At 42.7% G+C, this 24,973-nt stretch overlaps 1 long non-coding RNA gene across 2 annotated transcripts; it reads right to left on the reverse strand.

Moving 5' to 3' along the window:
- Positions 1 to 925: 925 nt before the first annotated feature.
- On the reverse strand, positions 926 to 20,964 carry LOC134426031 (uncharacterized). 2 transcript variants are annotated; one of them, XR_010029834.1, is made up of 3 exons: positions 20,897 to 20,964; positions 3,581 to 3,680; positions 926 to 1,159 (listed from the first exon to the last, which is right to left on the reverse strand). It is a non-coding gene; the product is annotated as an uncharacterized LOC134426031 (long non-coding RNA). The 2 variants fall into 2 exon arrangements; XR_010029833.1 differs by lacking the exon at positions 926 to 1,159 and adding an exon at positions 3,206 to 3,468.
- Between the last annotated feature and the right edge of the window lie 4,009 nt (positions 20,965 to 24,973).

The following is a 24,973-nucleotide window of genomic DNA, read 5'->3' on the forward strand; positions in this document are numbered from 1 at the left end:
CATGATCTACTATAGAAATTGTTGTGTTTCTGTGTTTAAATCCTGACCCTGACAGGATGCCCAGTGTCCACCAAAGCTGCTCTATCACTCCCCTCCTCAGCTGAGCAAGGAAGAGAAAATATAGGCTCATGAGTAAAGGTGAGGACAAAGAGAGATTACTCACCAGTTACCATCATGGGGAAAACTGTCGGAACTTGCGAAAATTAATTTTATTTATTGCCAATATAAAACTGACTTGCGTAATGAGTAGGGGGATGCTCTCAAAGGAGTCTGTGACCCCATGGGAAGCCTGTGCTGGAGGCTCACGAGGCTTGTGGCAGGGCCTGTGGCCCCACAGAAGGAGGAGCCCACACTGGAGCAGGTTTGCTGGCAGGACTTGTGATGCCAGGGGGGACCCACACTGTTCCTGAAGGACTGCACCCCATGGAAAGGGACCGTGCTGAATCAGCTCATGATGAACTGCAGCCTGTGGGAAGGTCTCATGTTGGAGTAGTCCATAGAGGACTCTCTCCAGTGGGAGGGATCCCATGCTGGAACATGGGAATAGTGCAAGGAGTCCTCCCCCTGAGGAAGAAGCAACAGCAGAGACCACGTGTGAGAAGTGGTGGTGGGAGGAGGCAGAGGATTCAGGAGTGAAGTTAAGCCCAGGAAGAAGGAAGGAGATGGGAGAAGGCGTTCTCAGAGTTAGTTTTTATATCTCATCACTCTACCATTATTTAATTGGTGATAAAATAAATTAATTTCTCCGTGTCAGGTCTGTTTTGCCTGTGGCAGTAATGGTAGAGTTATCTCTGTTGTTGTCCTTACCTCGGCCCACGAGACTCACATCATGTTCTCTCTCCCCTGGCCAGCTGCAGAGGAGGAGTGATGCAGTGGCTCCAGAGGGGTGACCCCGTGGCATCAGCCATGGCCAAGCCCTCCCTTTAGGTAAGTAGCAGCCTGTATGTCCTACACAGCCTGTAGAGAAAGCTGAGCAGCTCTACAGGTGAGCAGGAGGGAGATGGCAGGACGACCCCTCAAAAGTGAACAAAATAAGATGCAAAAGAGGCTTCTGCACCACTCACTTCTGCTTGATTTCAGTCTCTTCTCCCAGGGTCTCCTAGGCACTTGATATGAAGTTCAGGGCTGCTCAATAACATTGTGCGTTGGAACTTTTTCACTGTAAGAAATTATTTCAAAGTTCAAAAAACACCATAAAGTTTCAATAGGAGCAATCTGTTGGATAAAGCAAGTTTAAGGGAGTGGAAGAAAAATTTACTCATAAACTTTTACCATAAACATTGTGACAAGCCTTTCTTGGATATGAGATTATTCCTATCAATTATTGCATGTCTAGGTAGCACTAATAACTTTTCACTCATCACAAACTTGAATACCCTCTGTAACTTTTTCTTTATAGTCTGTTATATCCTCCTGTTTTATGCCAAAATTTGAAGAGGCAGCAAAGACCAAGAAATAAAATATGTCTGGGATAATACTAGTCTGATATGATATTTATTGAACTGTACTTTTTATTTTAATAAAAATGGCAGTAAATCATATGTGGTGTCTGCTAAGCATCAGAGACAATACAGGAGTTGCCTATATAGAATCCAAATGTTCCCTTGCTGCAATTCACACAACAGGTTGATGTCTCTGTGATCTCTGGATAATTTTAAAATATGTTTGTGGGGATTTTAAGTCTGATATGCATGCCATGGGAATTCTGCAAAGTCAAATTAACAGGCTGGAATACTTCTGAATATATTTTATCTGACATATAATTCACAGGTCCATGCAATATTTTTCCTCTTCCTCAGCCAACAAGTATGTAAAAAATTGTATTTTACAACTTACTTTGACTAATAAACATCCATATTCTGTGGAATCTTAGAGATTAAACCCAGACTAGTGTTACTTTGGTGCAGTTTTTTAAATGTCCTGCACCAATTGAAGCATTCAGATATTGCTGACCTACCTCACAGAAAATGCTGTAGAAAAATATTATCCACACTCCTCATATCTGTCAACATTTAACTACTTCAAGTAGTGTTGTTTGCCTGAGGTTTAAAAAAAAATTATTAGAACTAACTGAAAAAAGGGTTGAAAATTCCTTAAAACTTCCTGTATTTGACTTCTCATCCAATTAATTGAAAGGGTTTCAGTAACAAATTCTAGTGTTTTAAATTTTGAGCATTTGAGTGGATTTTTTAGAAATTTGGAAAAAAAAAACAACCAAGAAATGAAAGCAGAACTTTTTGTAGTGATAACTGACAGTGGATCCCTAAGACCATTAACAATTTGCAACCCAGAAAAGAACAGGTGTGTCTGCAGGATGTCTTTACTCATGCAAGATCAATCCAACCTGTAGCACATAATGAGTCTATCTAGAACATACAGGTTAGTGAGGGAAAAGGTGTATCAACTTGCCAAGAAAACAGTGCAAATTTGCTGTAGCAGAATAAATTAAATAATAATGTGCCGTATTTCAAACTTGTCATGAATGCACTCTGAACGAAATTAAAAGAAGGCTTTTGATGATCAGAAGAAAAAAATCTGCCTGAATTCCTAGTAGGAAGTCTGGAAGAAAACCTACCTCCTTTTAGGCTGCAAATTCAGCAGTTCAGAATACACGCTGTCTTTGACATTAAAGAATTGTGCAAAATGTTCTGAGGATTTACAATCTTCTGTAGTCCTATGAAATTGTACTCAGAAAACCGCATGGCTTAACTGCAGTAAATTGAAAACTAAAACTTTCAACCATTTCTTAATGCTTTTGCTACAGAAGGAGTAATTTAATGGAAAAAATATGGTACCTAAATAGGACTACCATGAGAGCAGAGTCAGTCTTGAAGAAAATAGGATTACTAAAGCCATTTGCATTGCGACCATTCACCCAGTGCTACCAGAAAAGTCACATCTCCAAGACATTTGCTAGAGATTGTTCATCCATGTCAGTTTATTTGCCTGTAGGGGAACATTCCCATGGACTTGCATCATTGCAGCAGAGATTATAGTTAGATATAATTGTAGCTCAGAGAAAAATCAGTCCATAAGATACTGATGCTGTTATTAATAATTCTTATCTGTAAATGTATTGATCTATTGCTCTGCAATTCCATGTTAGTGCAATGTGAGCATAATTTTTCCTGGAACCAACATTATAAAATTCCTTACAAGAGGTACATTCTTAACACATAGAAGTAAGAAACTGTCACCAGGGAATTAATAAAGTTATTCTGAAAAAGGCAAGTGTTTCAAATTATATGCAGGTATATCCATTAGGTGCAATTAAAAGGTCCAGCCAGTTTTCCTGGGATCTCTGAAACACCAGGAAAAACACATTCAACTGAAGTTATCTGTGAAAACTTTGTGGGCAGCCTCATATGGGACTGTTGTGTCTGCAAACACAAGTGCCACAGCTGCAGATGTTGCTGCATAGTTTCCCACCGGGGATGAGGGGCACTTTTGAGAAGACAGCTCTGGACACTTGAGGCAAAAAGGTAAAAGAAGAGATCCAGAAGACAATGCTATGATTACAGCAAGCACAGGAAAAAAACCAGGAATCTCCTCCCATGATTATTTGAAAAATTATAAAAACCTTTTGATAGAGCCGGGGGAAGATGACATGTGTGGGCAGAGAAAATACTCTTTCTGGGCCACAAGATACATCTGGACAAAATGGAGAGGCTTCACCAGATCTGAAACAGAAGAACAAAGTTCAAGTTCAGTATTGGCTGAGGACCTGACAGGACAAGCAGACTCATGTCCACTAATAGAAAGACTTCAAAAACAAAGCACATGCATATAGTCATATTTCTGGCAAACAAACAAAGGGACCAGCCTTTCAACAGCAGTATCTACTGAAGGCTGGGCCGTTGGGGAATATGGTTTCAAATAATTTATTTAAACAAGACAAGATTCTGATCTTGTTAGACTGGTGAAAATCCAAAGTAATTCCAAAACTTTCTAGCCTGGGGTTCAAAACCTTAAAATCAGGGGGAAAAAAAAAAAAAAAAAGGAAGATCTCCTTTTTCAATAATATTGACATAAGAATTCTGTTTGATCTTTGATCTTTGTGGGATATGCTTCAAACATTGTTTAATTTTATTAAATAGGAAGAGTACTACTTTTTAAAGGACCATCTTTATTACTTCTTCACTTTTGCTGTCTCCCTATTCCAAATAACTTGGAGTTTTCTATTTTCTGGTTACACCCTTCTCAATGGATTTATAACAAACTTCATTGTATATGAAGATCAAAGCAATCAGCATTAATCTATCACAATTATCAGATGTGAAAAACAATGTAGAAAAAACAAATATAAAGGTTTCTTAAAAAGCAGGGTGTGTGGGAAAGATGGAGACCAATTTGGCAGCTTGCCGTGACACAGACTGGCAGCAGCCTTTGCACTGGGGAACACCAGTTACATAAGCACATACTCTTCCAGAACCTCTGAAGATGTCATGAGCAGTTCCCAGACCCCTTTCCAGCCCTCCTTAGCCATACCAGCCATCCCTGTGTGCCTGGAAGCCATGGCCCTGACCTCACTGACACACTCCATGTGTGTGTCCATGGATGCTCTGCAGTGTTCCTGCAAGGCTGGGCCCAACCCTGTGTGCCTGGAAGCCATGGCCCTGACCTCACTGACACACTCCATGTGTGTGTCCATGGATGCTCTGCAAAGAGCTCCTGCAAGGCTGGATCCATCCCTGTGTGCCTGGAAGCCATGGCCCTCACCTCACTGACACACTCCATGTGTGTGTCCATGGATGCTCTGCAAAGAGCTCCTGCAAGGCTGGATCCATCCCTGTGTGCCTGGAAGCCATGGCCCTGACCTCACTGACACACTCCATGTGTGTGTCCATGGATGCTCTGCAAAGAGCTCCTGCAAGGCTGGATCCATCCCTGTGTGCCTGGAAGCCATGGCCCTCACCTCACTGACACACTCCATGTGTGTGTCCATGGATGCTCTGCAGTGTTCCTGCAAGGCCGGACCCAACCCTGTGTGCCTGGAAGCCATGGCCCTGACCTCCCTGACACACTCCATGTGTGTGTCCATGGGTGCCCTGCAAAGTGTTCCTGCAAGGCTGGGCCCAACCTCCGCTTGCCTGAGGCTCATGGAAATGTCAGTACCTGCACTGGAGCAGAGTGTCTGCCGCCAGGCCTCATGCCCCAAGGCAAGGCCAGCTGCTCCCCCAGCACTGGCCAGGCAGCACTGACCAGCAAATGTGCTGCTGCAGCCCGTGGCTCTCCTCTCCCCAGTGCCTGTGCAAGGCCAGCAGCTCCCCCAGCACTGGCCAGGCAGCACTGACCAGCAAATGTGCTGCTGCAGCCCGTGGCTCTCCTCCCCGCAGTGCCTGTGCCCAGCCCCAGCGCCGGAGCCCAGCCTGCGGCTCCCGGCGGCTCTGCAGGCACCAATCCCTCTGGTGTCCCTGAACGAGCTACTTGAAAATGAGACAGCCGCCTCTACAAACTCGTCCTCAATTTCCATTGAATGATTGATTGCTTTTAAACTAGTGCATTGTATATTTTGGGAAAGAATTTATGATTTACCAAAAAATTTCCTGCTGAAAAAAAGCCAAATGGAGATTGGTTTGGGTCAAGTTGCTCAATGTCCATGAACAAGAACATGTTTTTCTTTTTCTTCCTTTCTTGTTTTATGCATGCTTCTGGACTCATTTCATCAGCTGTCAGTAGTTAAATACCATTTCAGAAAAGGGTTTATTATTGTAATTTCCTCAATTATTCTGGTTTTTTTTTTTCTGCTATGGTCTCCTGAAACAAAATCAGTCAGCTAAAGTACTAACAAAATATTTTCCCCTGCTGTTTCTTGCAAAGGGCCTAAGCCTTCAAGGTGCTGCACTTCTCCCCTTTTTGTACCTTGTCTACCATGACCTTAACTGAGGGCTTTTCCCTGCGAGATCCACTTCTGCTTTGCAAGGGACATCACTGACTTCTGCTCACAGCCAGCTCATGTCCCCAGACCATACACAATGGCACAGCAGTGCATGACTACTAGGAAAGGAAACCAAAAAATAAATAACATTTAGAGAAATAAAATTGAAAGAAAGAGCCCTTTTTCATTGCATAAAAAATACCCAACAACCAAAACCAGAACAGATATAGTAAGAGGTGAAAGCAATCCAGCTTAAATACATAATAGACAATGGATTTTTTTAAGCAAATGTAGGTATTCCTCTGGGAGTATATGTCTTTTGAAATATTAAATTAAATATACATTAAAATATTTGGAAAACTCTGGTTTTAAAGTTATATTCCTTGGAGGAAAGGAAAGGAAAGCAATTGTTTTTCATGAAAAGCTAATCGGAGCAGAACCTACCCTCTGGCAGAAGGGACACACTGGGCAAGCAGGGGCTGCTCAGACACCATGGAGATCAGGAGAAGGCTCTTGCTGGACCTCATAGGGCTTTGGATGAGGATCCTGACCATAAATGATGGTGGAACATGACAATACGACAATACACAACGACATGAGGCAGCCCTGGTGCTCCCTCGCCGCTCCCCTCAAAGCAAGACGGGAACACAATGCGTGACAAAGGCACAGAATGAGGCGGCCAAAAAATCATGAGCCTCAGATGTTTAGAGTGTGACATCTGCTTCTGGCTCAAGAGACTCTTATATTGAATTCAGTTGCCTTTCCTCCAAGACACCCAACAAGAGATAACCTCAATTTATGAGTTCCAATACATTTATCTTAAGCACAGGCAGAGATTATTTGGCGCTCAATGAAAATGCAACTATCTAAAAATCAAAACTAAGCAAAATCTATTTGCAGCTTTGTAACAGCCCTGTGAATCACAAATAACTAGGCCAATGTTTTCAACGTTGAGACATTCAAAATCATGATTCAAGCCTTGAAAACAAGCATTTGGCTATAAAAACTCAGTCTTTAAAAATAATGAAAACTGGGGGTTTTTAAATTAATTTCTCCTATTTTGGCATTCATACTTCTTCAGTCATTAGAACTGGAAATTTACATCTTTAAAATGCAGCTGAGAGTCTCTCTTGTTCACTTGGCACCAGGGATGAGGGCTTTTAAAGGGACAACCAGCAATTCTGAGTCCAGCAATAAATTTCCAATATTAGATTGTCTTTTCACTACTCCACATGGTTAAGCAGGTACCAAGCATAGAGACTCATACTGGAAACAGGTTGCACAGAAACAGCTCAGTGTTTTGGTGTTTCAGCATATGCATTACACACGCACAGCTTTGCTGTCATCCAGACAGGGGGTAATGAAGAGTCTGTTGAAAACAAAAGGAATCTTTCACTGTGTCTCAGGACGTTGCATCATTCATAACTTCTGCTTGAATTTAATATTTAAAATTATATAATAAATAAAATTATATAATAAATAAATGTTGCACTTTGCTGCAAAACCAAAGAACAGCAGAATTCACAGAACTTTTGTAAATCAGCCCTTCTCCACTCTGTGCAGTTCTGCATCTCCTCGTTTCCTTTGTAGAAAGTAAATTCACTGAGGCAGGCAAAGCTGCCAGTGCCTTTATGTTTGTACAGCATCCAGCACAGAGGAGATCTGGTGGGGCTGTGTTTGGTCAACTACTTTCGATTTGCTCTCACCTCTTCAAGTGCTGCAGCAGGCAATAAAAGCACAAGTGCCAAAATACTGCAAGTGTGCATAGTCTCACTCCATTTCTAGCCTACCTGAAAGCAGAGGAACCAGGGACTTTGTGAGCTTCCAACAGCCCTAGGCCACCCAGATTAGATAAACTGCAGATAAACATCAGAACACTGTGATGTTTATCTATATGCAGTCCAATCTTTTGAAGTTCATCTATCCCTTTCTCTAACTGCCATTATCTGTTGCTTTGAGATGCTGCATCCATCCCTATCAAAGTTATGTAAGCTCCCTGTGATGCTCATAAACAGTCCCTCTATCATTTGTAAAAATGCAGCCTTTCATTAAATGCATTTATGACTTCAGCTCTGGATGCATACAATATTTTATCAGCTTTTTTTCAGAAAGGCATATTTATTTTATCATCTGATACTTAAAATAAGTATTGCAAATAAATAAAGAAAAAAAAATCTGTGTACTACATAGGAAAAAAAACCCTCCAAATATATAAAAGCTTTAGCTATGCCAAGATTGCTTAATTCTGAGTAGCAATGACCATTAAGCAATCATTTATGGATTTACTGTGAGTGTTCATAGATACTAATGGGTTTTAGAATTCCTTGGGAATCCTCAAAGGTCAAAGGAAGAAAATGAACTATGAAGTGATAAAAAATGTATTAGGTGACTAATGGACAGGTTGTATATAGAATGGTTCCAGCAGAAAACGTTGAATTTTACCACTCAGATTTATGTAAAAGCGAATCTTGTGAGCAGTGGCCCTTCTGCACTGATGAAACTAAGGAAGAGAAAATTCAAACGCTTCATGGGGAGGCATTACATGGTGTGCTTTTCCCTGTCACTAAGAATACATAGGAGATGGCAAGGTCACTGATACTAAGTGAAAATGTATTTGATTTTTCTTTAGGTGGGTATCTGTTTGCTCTTTATTTAGCTTCAATTTTGTACCCACACATTTACATTTTCGCCTATTTTTGCACGATTGCATTCTATGCAATTCAAGACTCAAAGCTCTTCCAGATTCAATGAATGTATCTTTGTACCACTTAGATTGATGCTGTGGCCCAGGGAGCTGTGGAAGCTGGCAGAGGCTCACTGTGGGCACGGTGTGAGCCCAGCCCCGCACCTCACCGCGCCCGGGGCTCCGCAGCCTCCTCCGCGCCCCAGACCGCGGGGGCGGTGGGTCCGAGCTCCGCCAGCGCAGGCTCCCGCTGCTGTCAGCGCTCCGGCCCCCCTGAGGGGCTGAGCCGGGGCCGACGGGGCGCGCAGCGCTGCGGGGCCGCTGCCAGACCCGCCGGGCCCCGCTCGGGGCGGGCGGAGCGGGCGCGGCCCAGGCCAGCAGCGAGCCCTGCCCGGGAGGGGCCGCTCCGAGCGCGGCCGGGGAGGCAGCCCCACACGGCCACCTCGGGAATCACTGCGGGAATCACCGCGGGAATCACCGCGGGAATCACCGCGGGAATCACCGCGGAGCCCGGTGCGGTGCCAGCGCCCAGCGTGCGAGCGGCCCACAGAGCTCCCTCAGTGCAGGCACCTCGGCCGTGGAGTATTCTTCCCGGTACCATCGCTCAAAGAGTGATGACAAATCCAAAGGGGGTTTTGAAGGCAATTTTCGCGTATATTTGCGTTATGAATGGCAATTTCACTGAGCGGGGAAATGCATTTGGATTCTTGTTAGAAATACTTTCATTCAGAGCAGCGGAAAGTAATCAGAAGTCAATACAACCTGCAATGTGATATATGCCTGTTACCTATATGAATTCTCAGGGTTGAGACCACACTACATACCTTTAAAATTATGTTATGAAGATGAAGTAATTCCAATTCCAATTTTTGAATAATGTTCCAGACAGGCAAAACTTTTAACTTGTCAGGAAAGTTACTAATTTAAATGAAATTATCCACATATAAGAAAAATGAGTCATGGGGTTTGGTTCATAATTGGTATTTTTCTGCAGAAATTAGAGCTTTCTCAGATTTACATATTTTTTTAAATAAAGGGAAGGGAAGGGAAGGGAAGGGAAGGGAAGGGAAGGGAAGGGAAGGGAAGGGAAGGGAAGGGAAGGGAAGGGAAGGGAAGGGAAGGGAAGGGAAGGGAAGGGAAGGGAAGGGAAGGGAAGGGAAGGGAAGGGAAGGGAAGGGAAGGGAAGGGAAGGGAAGGGAAGGGAAGGGAAGGGAAGGGAAGGGAAGGGAAGGGAAGGGAAGGGAAGGGAAGGGAAGGGAAGGGAAGGGAAGGGAAGGGAAGGGAAAAAAGATGAGAGGAGAGTTGACAGCAACCTTTCTAAACCAGCTATATTTCAGGGGCTGAATGCACAGGAACAGATGAAACCTGCCATTCTGCCAGCTTCCTTCCTTCCTAGAGGAAGACGGTGATGGGTAGATACTGAAGGGTAGATAGTGAAGAAAAAGCTGAGAGAGTCAACACACTGAACAACTACAAAAATGCTGAATTATTTATAAAAAGGACATTATCTTCATCTTAAAGAGTTAAGACAGTCAGCCTGTAAAACCTTGTGATGCAGTATCAAGTCCTTATCCTAGGAAACAGAGGAGAGACTCTTAGACAAGCACCATAAATACTAAGCCATCTCTCACTGGCATAATGAATGCAATGTTTTGAATTTATTAAATGTGCCTAGAAGTTAATTGAAAGTATTCATTTAGTGAGCAAAATTAAGTGGTTTTAATACTATGGAAAAAACTGAGTGAATAGTGATTGATTTGATTTGATTTTTCAACTATAATTTATATCAGGAAGGAGGAAAAGGGAAGAAAAACTAGCAAAGTGAGTGGATCCAATGGACCAAAGCAATTTGGGATTTACCATGGCTAATATTAAATGCATAAGTATTTCTTTCGCAGAAGAAAGATTGTGCTGGAGAAGGCAGTTTATTAGACTTCAGTGTATGTAGGATAGGGGAAATCTTTGGTCTGTTCAGGAAGAAGGCAAGGTGTTTATTTTCTTTAATCTCAGTCAATAGCAACAGATAAAGTAAGACTGATAATAGCCCAAGGAGTCTACTGGATGCTCGTATCTGGAAGGAGAGCAGAGTGTAAATGACCAATGGTTGTCTCGATCAAGCTGCATTTAGTTGGGATTTTTCCTTTCCAGATTGTCATGACTGAAGCTAGTAAAAGTTGAAAGGAGGATGGATATCTGCAAGGATAATCGTTAAGGTGTGTGTACTGCTTTCACAGCTATTAGATCAAAGCCCTTTACTGAACTATTTTATTATCAGACTTATAAATCAGTCTCAGTTCATTTTACAAACATTAGTACTCCCATCAATTACATGCATTTAGGACTAATGGTTTTACAGGAATGTTAATAGTACAACTTTATTTCCTGAAAACCATCACTGAAGACTATTAAAAGGTTATTAATTGCTGTATAGAACATGCAGAATTATTTGTTTCTGGTTTTAGACTATCAGTAAATTGGCATGTGAATACATTTGCTAACCAGTTAAACTTAGTAAATGCAAAAGCATTTATAAGCCATCCCTGTCCAGCTTTTCTTCATGGACATGGTCTGAGTACACCAGGGCCATTCTAGTGGTGCCCTTCAAAGCCCTGGTGGACGTGGCACAGCACTCCAGACACTGCCACCGTCCCTGCAGGGACCCTGGGGGTTGGGACAGACTGTCCCCAGGCAGAAGCTGTTTTACCAGGCAGGGACAAGGGTCAGGTCACAGCCCTGTTGGCTCAGGTAGAAGTGATGGGTGCTGCACTGAGACCTGAACAAAACAGAAATAGCACAAGGAGATGATTAAGGAGTGAGGGTTTCACGTGGAACCTGTTGTAAGAATGCTTTGGGCTCTGGTTCATTCCATACCTCAGAAATTTTGAAGCACCCCCTAGATTTATTCAGGCATCTCCCATTTTACTGTCCAGCTCCCTGATAATGTAGATACCTCTTCAGATGCACAGATTTAGCTGAAGGGTACATAATAGAAATTGCTAGATATGATGTTCCTCTTAGTGTGTGAAATCAGCTGCCTGTCCCATCCAAAGCTGCCCTTAGCCCACACTAAGTGCTGAAGTTCTGTTTCTGATTACTAAATAATAAAACAACAGAGACTCAAGATGGGAATGTTGCATGAGTTCATCTTATCTGCTTTCCCTTGCTAGCTGTGTCATGAACCTGAGATCTCGGTTCATTAGTTTAAGAGGCTGTTTACACATAAGAGGAGAAAGGACAGACAGATCCTTTGAAGCCTGTGGAGCTACCCTGATTTCCACCAGCTGAGGAGACAGTTCCAGGAGACCCGTCAGGCAATCTTTAATGAACTATGTGGTGTGCAAAGCAAACTTCAGATCTCAGAGACTGCACACTATTTAGGTTCCATTAGGTCAGGTAATTATGATTACCTCAAAGGTTTGTAAAGTAGGAGTAGAAAATATCAAAATAAAAATCATAGTTACCTTTCATAACCCCTCCCTAGGATCCAGCTTTTAGCCATGTCAGGCCATGGATACACTCTGTTCACAGGTCTTAGTAAACCATGCTGCCTAAAGGAATTAAAGTGAGTTGGAGGTGCCATTTTACAGCTGAACATTTATGTCAATCCTTCATTCCAGAGTGCTTCAGCATTGCCTTGACCTTCACATCCCCCTTCAGATTGAATCTGTTACCCTCAGTGAGTATAAAGGCTATAAAGAAGCACCTGATCATAAAATCCACTTGGAATGCTTTCTTAAACCTCCACCAATTATCCATTAAAAATTCTGTTTTTTACAGGCTTGTTCTCCTAATGAAAACCCAATAATAGTGCATCTGCTTTAAACTATTTCGAGACATCTGGAGAAAAGTCTTGACAACTTGAAATAATCATTGATTGATGTGACTAAATAAAATCATCTGAGTGCTTTAATGGATAAGAGACATTATAACTTTCTTTATAAGCATGAATCTGATCTAAAAGAAAAGGTATGGATGGCCTGACAAACACCTTCCTAGATCAGCCACCATCAGCCATGGAAAAGAAATATCATTTATATGATATTAATAATATAGAAAAAAAAGAATTTAATTCAGTGGAGACTGAGATGCAATGGGCTTATATCTTCACCAGAAAGCCTTTTAATCTGCAAGGAGCTCTTACACTCTAAAGGAAAAACACACCAGAAGTAGCTGCAGCAGGGTTCCCAGTGAGTCACCCTGAGAAAGCCGAGCATAACCAGGAGCTGCTTTGGCTTTGGCAGGCTTAAATCAGCCCAAGGCAGGAAGCTGGACCATGAAGACAAAATAGCAGCTCAGGGGGAGACTTTAATGTAGTTCTGTAGTATTCCCTGAAAATAGAAAAAAAAATACTATTTCTTTTTCTTTGTCATTTTCACTTTCTTCTCTCCCCTCAAAGTAAAGTGGAGTTAATCTCTCTGCTTTTAAAGAACAGCTCGTTGATTTCACTTGATTCTGCATTCATTGTCACAGTCCCTCCCGAGGTGCACTGGCATCCCTGTTTGCAGCCACAGCCTGGATATTTTTTCAAATTCTGTGCTAACTGCTCCGAGTATACCATCTGCCCTGGTGCCCCTGATGCCACATTAACAACTGCCTGTGATGACCTGCCTTGGTGACACCTCTGACCTCATGCTCTTCATCATCTTCAGCTTCACTGAACTCTCCCTTAGCAGACCATGACCCTTGTCTCCTAATGCTGGCCTGTTCCACCTGCCCCTTTGGGCTCTGTCATCATGCAGAGATGGAGCTTACAAGGCAGTTTTCTCCCCTGCCACCAGCTCTCAAGGGAAGGAGCACTGTCTGTCTGACTGTGAGTCATCTTCCTTTGTTCATACCTCATCTGTGGAGATTCTCCTCAAAGCTTATTCTCAAACAGCTTCAAACAGGCAGCTAAAGTGTTTGTGGCTGACTAAATATATGAGGAGCTACAAAACAAATCACACAACCCTTGGCTTCAACCTTTCCCTCAGTCCTCTAACACAATTAGCTGTTTCCACTTAATGCATTAGTTTATCTACTAATAACTTAATCTGTGTCATGGAAACTCGTGTCTTGTTTTGTACAAGAGATCCCAGTGTGAAAATTACATAATTTGGTAGTATGTCTGACTTTTGCACCTCACCCTTTACAACTGCTAATCAAAAAAGGGCAACCTTTGTGTAAAGCATTTCTATTACAGTAGACATAATGTCACACTCACATTTCGTGGAGTATGAAGTTCCTGCAGACAAGAAACTGAAGGACTACTTATGGCTACTGGTTTCAGACAAGAAAAAAAACAAGAAAAGCCAACCTGAATGGTTAAAATTAATCTTAGAGAGCAGCACCACACAGAGAAGAGGGACAAATTCTGCTTCAATCCAAGACTAAAGACCCAAGGCCAAAGCTGAAATTCAGCTACTACATGTCCCAGGAGGCACTAACATTTTATATGTGCTGCAGTTTCACATGGCTAAAGGTTTGATGAGAGTGGCTGCATGATCCTGATTTTCTGAGGTTTCTGAGGAGCAGTGAGGCCACTTGCTCAGTCCACAGTGCTCCAAGACCAGCACAGCAGGACTGTAGTGCCTGTAGCCTCCCCCTCATTGTTTCACTGTCAGCAGGAGAAGGCACTCCCTCTGCCAGGATGCAGGAGAGTGGAGCCCAACATCTTTGAAACAGCAACTGGAGCCAGCCAAAGGAGCAGCCATGTTTTGAAAGCACGGAATAACCACAGGCTGATTTCCAGATGACTTGCTGCACTGATTTTCAGAGGGGAGCTGGAAGCCCTCTGCAGGAGGGAGAATGGTTTTCACACTGCAGGGTGAAGTGAGTGATCTGGGATGTATCCTTGCCCTGAGCATATTCCACTCGCAGGGAGAGGGGTCTGCCCAAGTCAGTGCTGTTCACTTTGGGGATGCCTGTCCTCATTGCATGCTTTGGAGGAGAACCTAGGATTTGATTTGGGGGTGTTAGTATGATTTGGAGATGCTATTACATTCCTGTAGCTATGGGGTCTTTAGTGGAGATTAGTGCAAAAATAATTAGATTCAAAAATATTGAATCCATACAGAGCCAAATACTTTTTTTAGCCAGGGGCACCCAAACTGCACTTAGAGTTTGCACATCCAAGCCACTATTAGAGCTAACAAAAATAGATATAATTTTGGTCTAGGAGCTTTAAAAGGAAAGTTGACAGCTGAGAGACAAAATATATTAATTCTGAGACTAGTTTTTGGCAGGATTGGGAAGACTACTGAGATTGTCTGAAAAGTCTCTGGAAGTTCAGCACTGACCTAGCAACCATGAGAATGACATTAAAGAGAGCACGTACAGACCCTGTCCAGACCACAAACCCCACATGGACCGATCCCCAGGTCCACTGGGCTCTTTTAAAACAGCTGACATTATTTTCCAGCTTTTTAAATTTCCAGATTTTTAAATTATTCCAGCTTCTCTGAACTGACATAAATCCAGACAGTGAGTTAAGCTTGGAGACAGGAGAAACATATCCAGTTCTTCAATTCCCCATTGAATGCTGAGATGGGACTTGAACTGGCAAGAGGTTTGAATTGAAGCTGCTCCAGACTTTCTGTGAAGCCAGCATGCCAGAAGACCTCCAATCCCTAAAGCATTTTTTTTTATTACAGAATGAAATAACAAGCCAAACATTAAAATCAGTAAATAGGAGAAAACTCAGAATGTCTGGATGAGGCTGCTCAAGCAAAAGGCTTTAAAGCAAAGCTCCTTGGTGTCTTTGCAGGATGGGATTGGTTCTCCAGCCCTGTGCTCCAGAGGTTTCCTGAGCCATGCTAGCTTATGTCATCCCCACTGATGTTCACAGCTCCTTTCCTTCAGGAGCCTCTGGGACCTTACTTAGCTGCAGATGCCCCGGTGATCCTCAATGAACCTCTGGACCCCAGCTAGAGGCATCCTGTTCCCCCCCTTCCAGCACTGCCTGGGGGCAGTTGGTAGCCAGAATCTGTACCCCTGGCCCTGGTGACATGGCAAAACAGTGGCTCACATCTGCTCTCATGTTAGAACTCTCACTTTGCTTCTCTGTGATTCAACACTGCTGGGCCAAGGAAGAAGCTTTAGCTTTCTGTTTCACCAGTTTCTGTTTCTCCCCTGAGCAGAATGCATGCCTGTAAAATAGCTTGGGAGGGGGGAAAGAGAACACAAGCCCTTGCTGCCTCTGTTACAGACCCTCTGGCAACCAGATGACTTTGCACGTATGTAATTCTGATGGGGCAGAACATGGTCCCTGGTATTGCTGATAATTGCAGCCCCGGTCAATGTCACTTTTGCTCCTGGTGGTCTGTGCCCATTGTCACAGCTGGCAGAGAGCCAGGGCCAACAGGCATGAATGTGTTGTTGGTGGCTCCTGCCTGGCGCTGATGTCCCTTCTCTGAGCTGTCATCCATCCTGCCTTCAGCAGCAAATGGAGGTAATTCAGATGTCTTGGCATTAACCTTCAAATCCCAGGTCCAATATGCTTAATATAACAGAAGAAGTAGAACAGAAGGGTGTAGACTAATTTTCATCCCTCCAAAATCGAGGAGAACCCTGAAATCAAGGAGAACACCAAATCCATCTTCTAATTTTATTTGTATTAGTCATAGTGTGGTGAAGCTGGAGGAGGCAAAGAAGAAAAAAAGTAAGACTGGCTTTCATCTCATCAGAGACACTGTTAGTGGAATAAAAAAGTCATCAGTGTCCAGGCTTCATGCTAATGACTATTTAGCAAACTGATAGAAAGTGGAACAGTGGAAACATAGAGAAAGCAGTTCTGAGGTAGGAAACTTTGGGCTATGTCCAGTTGAGCAGACGCAGATGTGCAAACCAGAGCCCCATGTTCCAGAAGATGGAAGGTCCCAGCTGCAGTGGATGGGACAAAAGGGAAAAATTTCAAGGGTGGAAGAGACTTGGGTGCTCTCAGCAGCACAGGATCAAGCAATAGGGAATCGTGGAGAGGAAAGGAAATGTCCAGTTTGGGGCATGAGAGGTGTCACACAGCCTGACACAGCACATACTGGTGCAAAACATCAGACATCTGCCAGGCACTGCTGGCAGGGCGAGTTCAAACAACCCCCAGGGCAGAATTTTAAGCAAGTGTATTTTGGGCTTTGGGTTTGAAGCAGCCACTGTGAACTACACTCTGGCTGTGAGGGTGCAGAAAGGTACAGTCCCCAGTCACAGTTTCAGTTCATCTCAGAAGAGTTTCTGTGAAAAGATGCACAAGACAAAACCACCCCCATTGGCCCAGCTGAGTGCTAGTGGAGGCTTCCATCTCATGTCCAATATTACATCTCTGTACTCCTCTGTCAGACAGTGATGACAGAAATGTAAATACAATGTGTATTCATCTGGCCTCCAAGAGCCTGTGTACTGCTTCAAGATACATTTGTTCAGCTCCTGAGAGGTTTTTTTATTATAGACAGTGTAAAAGCAAGAACTAGATCAAATGCACCATAATGAGTAAAAAATCTTCAGGAATTTGGTCTGATGATCTTAATGAATGGCTGAAGAGTATGTGTCTTGGAAGACATCTCAGGATTACCTGAAGAAGGATTAGTTCTTTACACAGCTCACACACATCAATCATTTAGCTTCTTATGCATCTCTTGGCAAAGTATTCTTCATTACTTGATTTCTACTTTCTGTAAGGATTTATTATCAAAACAGAATAATTAATACCAGGCATTATCCAATGTAACCTCTAACACAGGAATTCACATGTTTGCATCCCTTTCAGTATTTAAAAAATCTTTGAAAGCTTTGTATTGTTATTATATAGAAAGAGTTCAGGAAAAATATACAGCAAGTATTCTCTGTATCATTTGGATTCAGTTCGGTACACTTGGCCTTCACAGTGCAGCTCAGAGCTGTCTGAGGCCATCATGCTTCCTAATGCTTGAAGAGAAATGAGGCTGGGCTGCTTCACAGGGAAATTCAGTGTTGGCCAAGGAATCCAGTGTCTTTTGGGAAAAGAAAACCTGTAGGTATCATCACAGCACAGAAACAGATTCATTTTATCCTTACCTCTTACTAATTCAACATTAAAATCAGATGGGTTTACATGTTGTTCCATGGACTTATTCCAGGACTATGGAAAGGTGAGGATGTGAGGACCACAATCAAACCCTTCAGCTCTGAGAGCTGTATGAATTATTTCTTCCTTAAGGAGGGTTGGTTCTAGATTTAATGATTTAAGTGGGAGAGTCTAGCTTATGGACTGCAACTTCATCTGCTGAATAGGTCATCATTCACAATGCCTTACATGTGCTACAAGTTAAATATCATAGAAACACACACTGTTTAGACCAGAATGGAGAGCAGAGGCTGAATCTCAGATTTGTTTCTGCTTTTTCCTTGGTTAAGTCGATATGAAGCAAATAAGAACATTCATTACAATGTTTGTAGTTTATGCACCACTAGCACACTGCCATTGCTGTCACATCAAAGCTACAATTCTGCTGAAATTCAGTTCAGTGATGAATTAAATTATTCTATGTGAGAAACTGGAAATCACATCTGTGCAGAACATTTATGGTACAAAGAAGGATTTGAGGAATTTGTGATGAATTACCCCATCATAATGATGGTTTCAGAGAGTGGCAACCATGTCCTTTTCCACAGGCTCAGCTGTTCACTCCCTTACTACACCTGCACTGGGCAGTGAGTGCACTGGGCACCACAGGCAAAGAGAGCAGCAAAGGCTGAAGCAAAGGAGTAAGATGTAGCAGAACTTTGACTGAGCATCCTCAAAGCTTCAGCCAATGCAGCTGAGACGGTGGGAGCAGACAGTAAACTGACCCCCAAAAAAAAGGTGATGGCAACCTTCTTCCTGCCCCAGCAGCAAGAGGGAGCAGGAACAGAATTGTGACTTTCATTGGCAATTTGATCTTTGCTATGCTGCCAAAGCAGCGAGCCCATGCCCTGCCCCTCACCTTAGTGTGGATTGCAGAGTCAGTGCTAAAGGAGATAACCAGCTGTAGGTCTTTCAGAGAGCCTGAATTTAATCCCCCCAGTGAGAGCATTCAGTTATGTATTTAGAAAGGAAAAAGATTTCTACACGGTATAAATCCTTGCTTGATAATCCCCGAGCTAATGGGGAAGGCATTCAGTAGTAAACTACAGTCCTTGGACAAAGACATCTGTAACCAGACCGGAGCTCTATGATTAAACTCAAATTCACAGATTGGTTACATGCAGCTAATTTTATTCATTGAGAATACATGACCCCCCTAAGCGGATGTTTAAATTAAGTAAGAATATTGATGACAAATGTTCAAAATGTAAGACAGATGCCTGCAACTTTTGGCATGAAATTTGGAACTGCCAAGAGGTTTGGGAATACTACTCTGGGGTCATTAGGAATTTGGATATCCAAAATGCTCCCCAGCTGCTGATCTCTTCAGAGGCTGCTATACTTGGTCCTGGAAAATGAGAAAATCAGTACAGTAAGTGATGCCATATACATTGCTGGATTGGTAGAACGCATGAACAATTGGAGAAACTTTCCCCTTTTTCTAGGAAAAATGCAGTGAAGAGAGGGCTGTTGATTTAAGTCTGGGTTTAAACAGACTGTGTAAAAAAATAATCCCTGTTTCTTTAAAAAATTGATGTTTGAATTGTCTGGATCTGGCTTTCACACTGTTTCTGAGCCCAGGCGTGACCACTGGAGTTCAGCTGTGTGTTGTGTTGTTGTTTCCCATGAGTACACAGAGATCTTTTGTGCTACAGACAAGGCCACCACTGCACCCCTGCCCCAACTGCTCTGCTGGTACCTATGGAAAAGGTTCTTTCTCAGGTAAATAAACAGAATGAAATAATCAAGAAAATAGGGCGAAGGCTTGGTGTGTACTCCACAACAAACACAAGGTAGAAATCCCCAGAGTATCTGTGGGGGTTGGATCTGACACCCAGGAAGTTAAGGGAAAGAATTGCATATTTTTTTAATTAGCTCCACACTAGATCTATAATTGCAATGCTGTAAACAGAGACACTTTGCATGGATCAGATGTCAGACCAAAATGGGGAATAGAATCTGTGTTTCCTGACTGTACTCTGAACCTCCAGACAATCCTGTTTTTGCAGTGCTGAGTCCCATGGCTCCTTACCTAGGGACTTGACGGGAACTCCAGATTTTCCTCAACCATGCCAAGCTGCCATAGGTGGGGCCTTCAATCACAACCCAACATACACCACTGCTTGCCTAGCTGACCTGGGAAAATCTTGCTTCAATTTATGGAGTTATGTGATCCGGCTACACTAGAACTAGGAATTCTAGAAGAACATTGAGGTGTTTGATGTCTTATTTTCCTGCCAACACCAAGAACAATTTATCCACTCATAGTTGTTCCATAGCTATGCTGATAACTGGGGAAAAAAGGTGTGTGTTACTAATACTGTGTTTTTCCTAAGCTTGTATGAATGTAGGCCAGAATTGCAGAAAAAATAATTCAACTTAACTTTGAAAATAAAAAAATTTAAAAGGGCAAAATAACTCTTTTTAAAACTACTATGAAGTTTAGTTTTCCACAATGTCCACTGGCATCTTTCTCAGTAATTCATTTTAATAGTACACACTTTCTGGCAGTAAAAAGGAAGATAGCAACTAATATAATTAAGACTGCAAAACAACCTCTAAACTGAAATGTGTCTCTCGGCAGAACAAGCATAGGATTGTTCATTACAGTGCTCTCCAGGAATAACAAAAACAATTCCCAAAAATGCATTATTAATGGACATTCCCAGAATTAATGATAAAACAAACCAGATGTTCTCTTACATTTGCCTCATAAATGCAAAGTCAATATGCCAAACCAAAAACCCATCTTTGGAAAGCTGTAGGCTATTTATGAAGGTACTTTAACTGTATTTCTCATTATTATAAGAGACAGAATTCCTTATCTATTGTCTAAAATGACCTAGTTATGATTCTATATCTGTTAATGAAGAAAGGGCTCATGCCCAAGAGAAAAATAGGTGAAATGTATAATTTTACATAGCTTGCATTCACTATGGAGCCGTCCATTTCAAATTAGACATTTTTTATAAAAGAAAAAAACCACAATATTCTTACACAAAGAATACTCCACAATCAGAATCACAACATTCTCTTATAACAAATATTTTCAAAATACGGCTTAAGACTAAAAAATCCTTCACCAAAAGAGTTTTGTCTATATTTGTAGGTAGCAGATTGATATTTATCCATCACAGAACATGTTTACTCACGTGGAATGTATTTCAACCCCCCGAATAAAGTTTGCAAAAGTCAACTGAAGCTGACAGAAAGAAAATACTACTGATAAAGAAAAGTACAAAGAAAATTATACATATGCTAATACCTTAATGTAATAATATCAAACATGGTGGGCCATCTGGTGTCAATCATCTGCTGAAGTCAATGGACCTGGAAAAATTTGCATCAGATTAAGTTCTTGGACTGGTGTACAATATTTCTGTGCACAATATTTCTTAAGAGAATTTTTAAAGAAAAACATTATTAAGAAAATTGTGTTTGAAAAGTTACTAGGAGTAACTTTTACAACTTTTACATCGGGAGTAAAGAGTGAACAGTAATCAAGTGCAAGGGCTGATATCAGAAATTTGGTATCTTTGGTTTGTAAATAAAATTAGAAGAACATATAAGATTTTCAATCAAATATTAGGTACCTGTTTTATATAAATATTTGAGTCTAACCACTGTTCTTTTTAATTATTGAACAGTGTGTAGGTTTTGGTTTTAGTAGCATTTTTAGTTACCAAGTGACATACAGTAAGAAATGGCAGCATTTATGCTGAAGGATGCTGTAATGACAACACTCCTGCAATACTGTGTGCAGGGAGACATGGAGCTGCAGGTATTCAGGAAAAGGAAGGCAGAGGTAATTTTTTACTTTGTGAACTTCACTAACATACCATAGGTTGCTGGGAATTTTTTCAGCATTGTCAGCAATGTAGTAGTCTCTGTCATGATCACGAGATATGGCCAAGGTCTCATCCAAAGACCCAGAGACTTTTAAAGTCCTTTGGATCTCTTGCAAAGCTGCCCTGCAGGGAAGTGTCATGTGCTCTGCTGCTCCACCTGGCTGAGGCACAGTGTCCCCTCCGTGCTGATACCCAGATCAGTCTAACTCACTCTGCACACTGACCCTCCCACTAGCACTCCTCCACTTGTCAGGGCCGTGGAAGGAGCCACCAGTTAAAGCCTTTCCTCACTCCTGGGCTGCCCTATTGCATCTCAGCAGAGGAGCAGTCTTCAGACCTTGCAGGGCCGTAAATGACCATCTCCATTACCTCTGCTTTGCAGGCCTTGGAGACCTAAACAGTTCTGTGCTACAGGGCAGCTCAAACAACATGCTTTTCACTGGGGGCTGAGCACCACACAGCCCACTTTGGGGGTCTCACTGCAATAGGGTCTAGCTAGACCATATCTTCTTTCCAGGCCGCAGTCAGCCTTCCTTCTAGCAGAGTTGGCGCAGGAGAGACACAGGTACGTTCTTGAGTCTGACCCTGACAAGGGGCTGACCTGCTGCCAGATCCCATGCCTGGGCATGGTCAGGCAGCTTTCCCATGGTCTATTGCTCCTCAGACACCCAGTGTCTTCACTGCAGGCTGAGATGGGCTGCAGGGCACATGGGGACTTCAGGAATAGCAGATCCTGCTGAGGGGCTCTGACCTGAGGCCAAGGTCAGCTGTGTGTGGATTCCTGCTGGAAAGGAGCAACGTGCTGTGTTTCTGCCCTGCTGCTATGGCCACGAGGCCACACCAAGCACCAAGCCTGCTCAATTTCCCAAAGTATTGGCAAGGTGAGGCTGAGAAACATCTGGGACTCCCTGAATCCTTTGCAATTCCACTTCTCAATATAAAACAACTGCAACACTAATTTTTAGCTGTGCAGATGATGAGGTCCTTTTGAATGCCATTTTTTTCTAAGCCTTCTTGAGGCGCTGGACCCTGCAACTCCCATGAATCTTAAGCAGCTGCTTTCCTAACAAACAGGTCATTTTCAACCTTCCTCTCCCAAACGCTACAGAGTACTGTAGATACTCATAACAAATACACACATGGCCTTTATTCTTATGAATGGCAACATGGATGAGAAGATGTTAGTCCCTGTGTCTCCAGCAGGAGATATGGCTGAAATGAGAAACATGGGAAAAGCTGCTAAACAGCAGAGCAATTAAAAGTATGTCCCACCTTGACACATACTTCTTCACTGCTTTGCATCAGTCAAGAAAAACAGGAAAAAAAGGTGGATGTGTTTCTCAGAAGGTATGTATAGAGAATTTAGATGAAAATACTGAATATTAAACAAAATCACTTTATCTAAAAGAAATAAGTAATAAAATCCTTTTTCTCCATTTCACAACTACTGATTACTGCTCAGCCCTAACAAAGTTTTGAAGGACCTATGATAGTCGCGTTGTCCAAACTCTTGCTCAGAGCAGGGATTATACACTGGGGGATGTGAATTGAAAGTCAGTCTCTTCTCCCAGGTAATAATTGACAGGAAAAGAGGAAATGGCCTCAAGTTGTACCAGAGGAAGTTTACATTGGATATTAGGAAACATTTCTTCACTGAAAGAGTGGTCAAGCTCTGAAACAGGCTGCTCATGGAAATAGTGGAATCATCATTACTGAAAGCATTCAAAAAGTATGGAGATGTGGTGTTAGGGACATGGTTTAGTGGTGGACCTGTCTGTGTTAGGTTAATGGTTGGACTCAATGATTTTGTAGGTCTTTCCCAACCTTAATGACTCTATGATTCTGTGTTGATGTATTTTGCATGCTGTAATGGCCTAATTCTCATTCTCCCAGCTGCATGATCAGTTCTCTCACAGGTGACATTATTCTGGTGCTTTACTTGAGTCCCCCAGGCCTAGGGATAATTAATAACAAATTATTTGGCAGAAGCCCAACCTTTGTGATTAAAACTTATAATGTCTCAATTATTCTGTATTGAAAAATATGCAGTCAAAACAGTTTTGAAAAAAATATGTATAATTCTCCTCAAAAATCTTTGTGAAGTATTTATGTTAATGTCCAGAGGCACATTGAAGCCTTCCACAAAAACTTCAGTAAAGAAGAAGATTTCCTCCTGAGACGGAAAGGGGCAGCAAATAAACTTCATAGGAGAAGAAAATCCACCATAGCTGTTGTGGTGGCTGCCACAGAAACCTGGTCTGATCCACAATCTACCCAACTCCTCAGCCTGGGTGAGAACGCGCAGCACCCACTCTAACCCACGTGGGGACTGAGCCTCCATGCGCCACTGCCGTGCCCCTCCCAGCCTCTCTTCAGCTGAAAACCAAGTGATGAATGCAATACTTGTGTTTCCTTGTGTTGCTGCTATCTGTAGTTTGCAGCCATCGGGAACTGCAGGAGTAGCTAGGTGTTATTTGTGCTACAGTGATTCCCAGCACTGGGCAGATGTCGAGGTCTCTAGCTGGTCAGAGTGAGCCTGAGAAGTTTGAAAGTCTCTTTTCCCAGCCTGGCGCTTGAAGAAGGAGTCAGAGCTCTCTTCATTTCTTGGTCTCAAGGTTGTTTATTGTATCTTATCTATAAAGTTCTTTCTCCTGTCCTGCTGAGGTCTGCTTAGCAAGACAGTCCAGCACTCTGCCTACTCCCGGGGCAGTATTATGTCTTTATACTAAAAACTACATATACGACGTTTACAATTACTTTCCAATACCTATTATCTATGTTAGACAGTGAACTTCTACTCTAAACCAATCCAAAAGTGCCAACATCACAGCAGAAGATGGAGGCCAAGAAGAAGTAGGAGAAAGGCAGGACACACCCAGATCCCTCCACCTTGCCTCCTGAACCTCCATTCTAGAAAACCCCAAAATCTATTTTTTCACCCCATGATAAATTTACTATCATTCTACTTAATCTTTCGTGGCTTGCAGATCTTCATCTAAGGTTGGCTGGGCTCTCTGTCAGGGTCTCTGAGACCCTGTCACGTCCACAGACAGACCTGCTCTGCCACCCACCCAGGATCCGCCACGATCCCGGCTGGCAGCAGAGCCCCAGGAGAAGGGGCAGAGCTGCCTGGGCACCGTGCACCCCAACTCTGCTTCCAGAACACAGCCAGCTCTTGGCAGAGCAGCTGGGGGGTGGGAAGGGCCCCAGCTGGGCCCTGAGTCAGCCCCTGCTCCAGCACAGCCGCCTGGAGCTGGCTGCTACCTGGGCATCCCGGCAGCGCACTCAGGTGAGGGAATAAGCCCTAGTGCCAATGTTTGCTTCCCTGTTTTGGGTTACTCTCTAGCAACCAGAGAAATCAAAGTACTAGTTTGCACATGGTTGGTTTTGAGGCACAGTTTTCATGGTCAGACTTTACATTTTCTGATTGTGGCCTGATGGCATATGTTTGATAAGCACAGAAGTTGGGAACATTATGGTTCCAAGGTCAAGTG

Source organism: Melospiza melodia, chromosome 1 (assembly GCF_035770615.1).
Source record: "Melospiza melodia melodia isolate bMelMel2 chromosome 1, bMelMel2.pri, whole genome shotgun sequence".
Taxonomy (NCBI): domain Eukaryota; kingdom Metazoa; phylum Chordata; class Aves; order Passeriformes; family Passerellidae; genus Melospiza; species Melospiza melodia.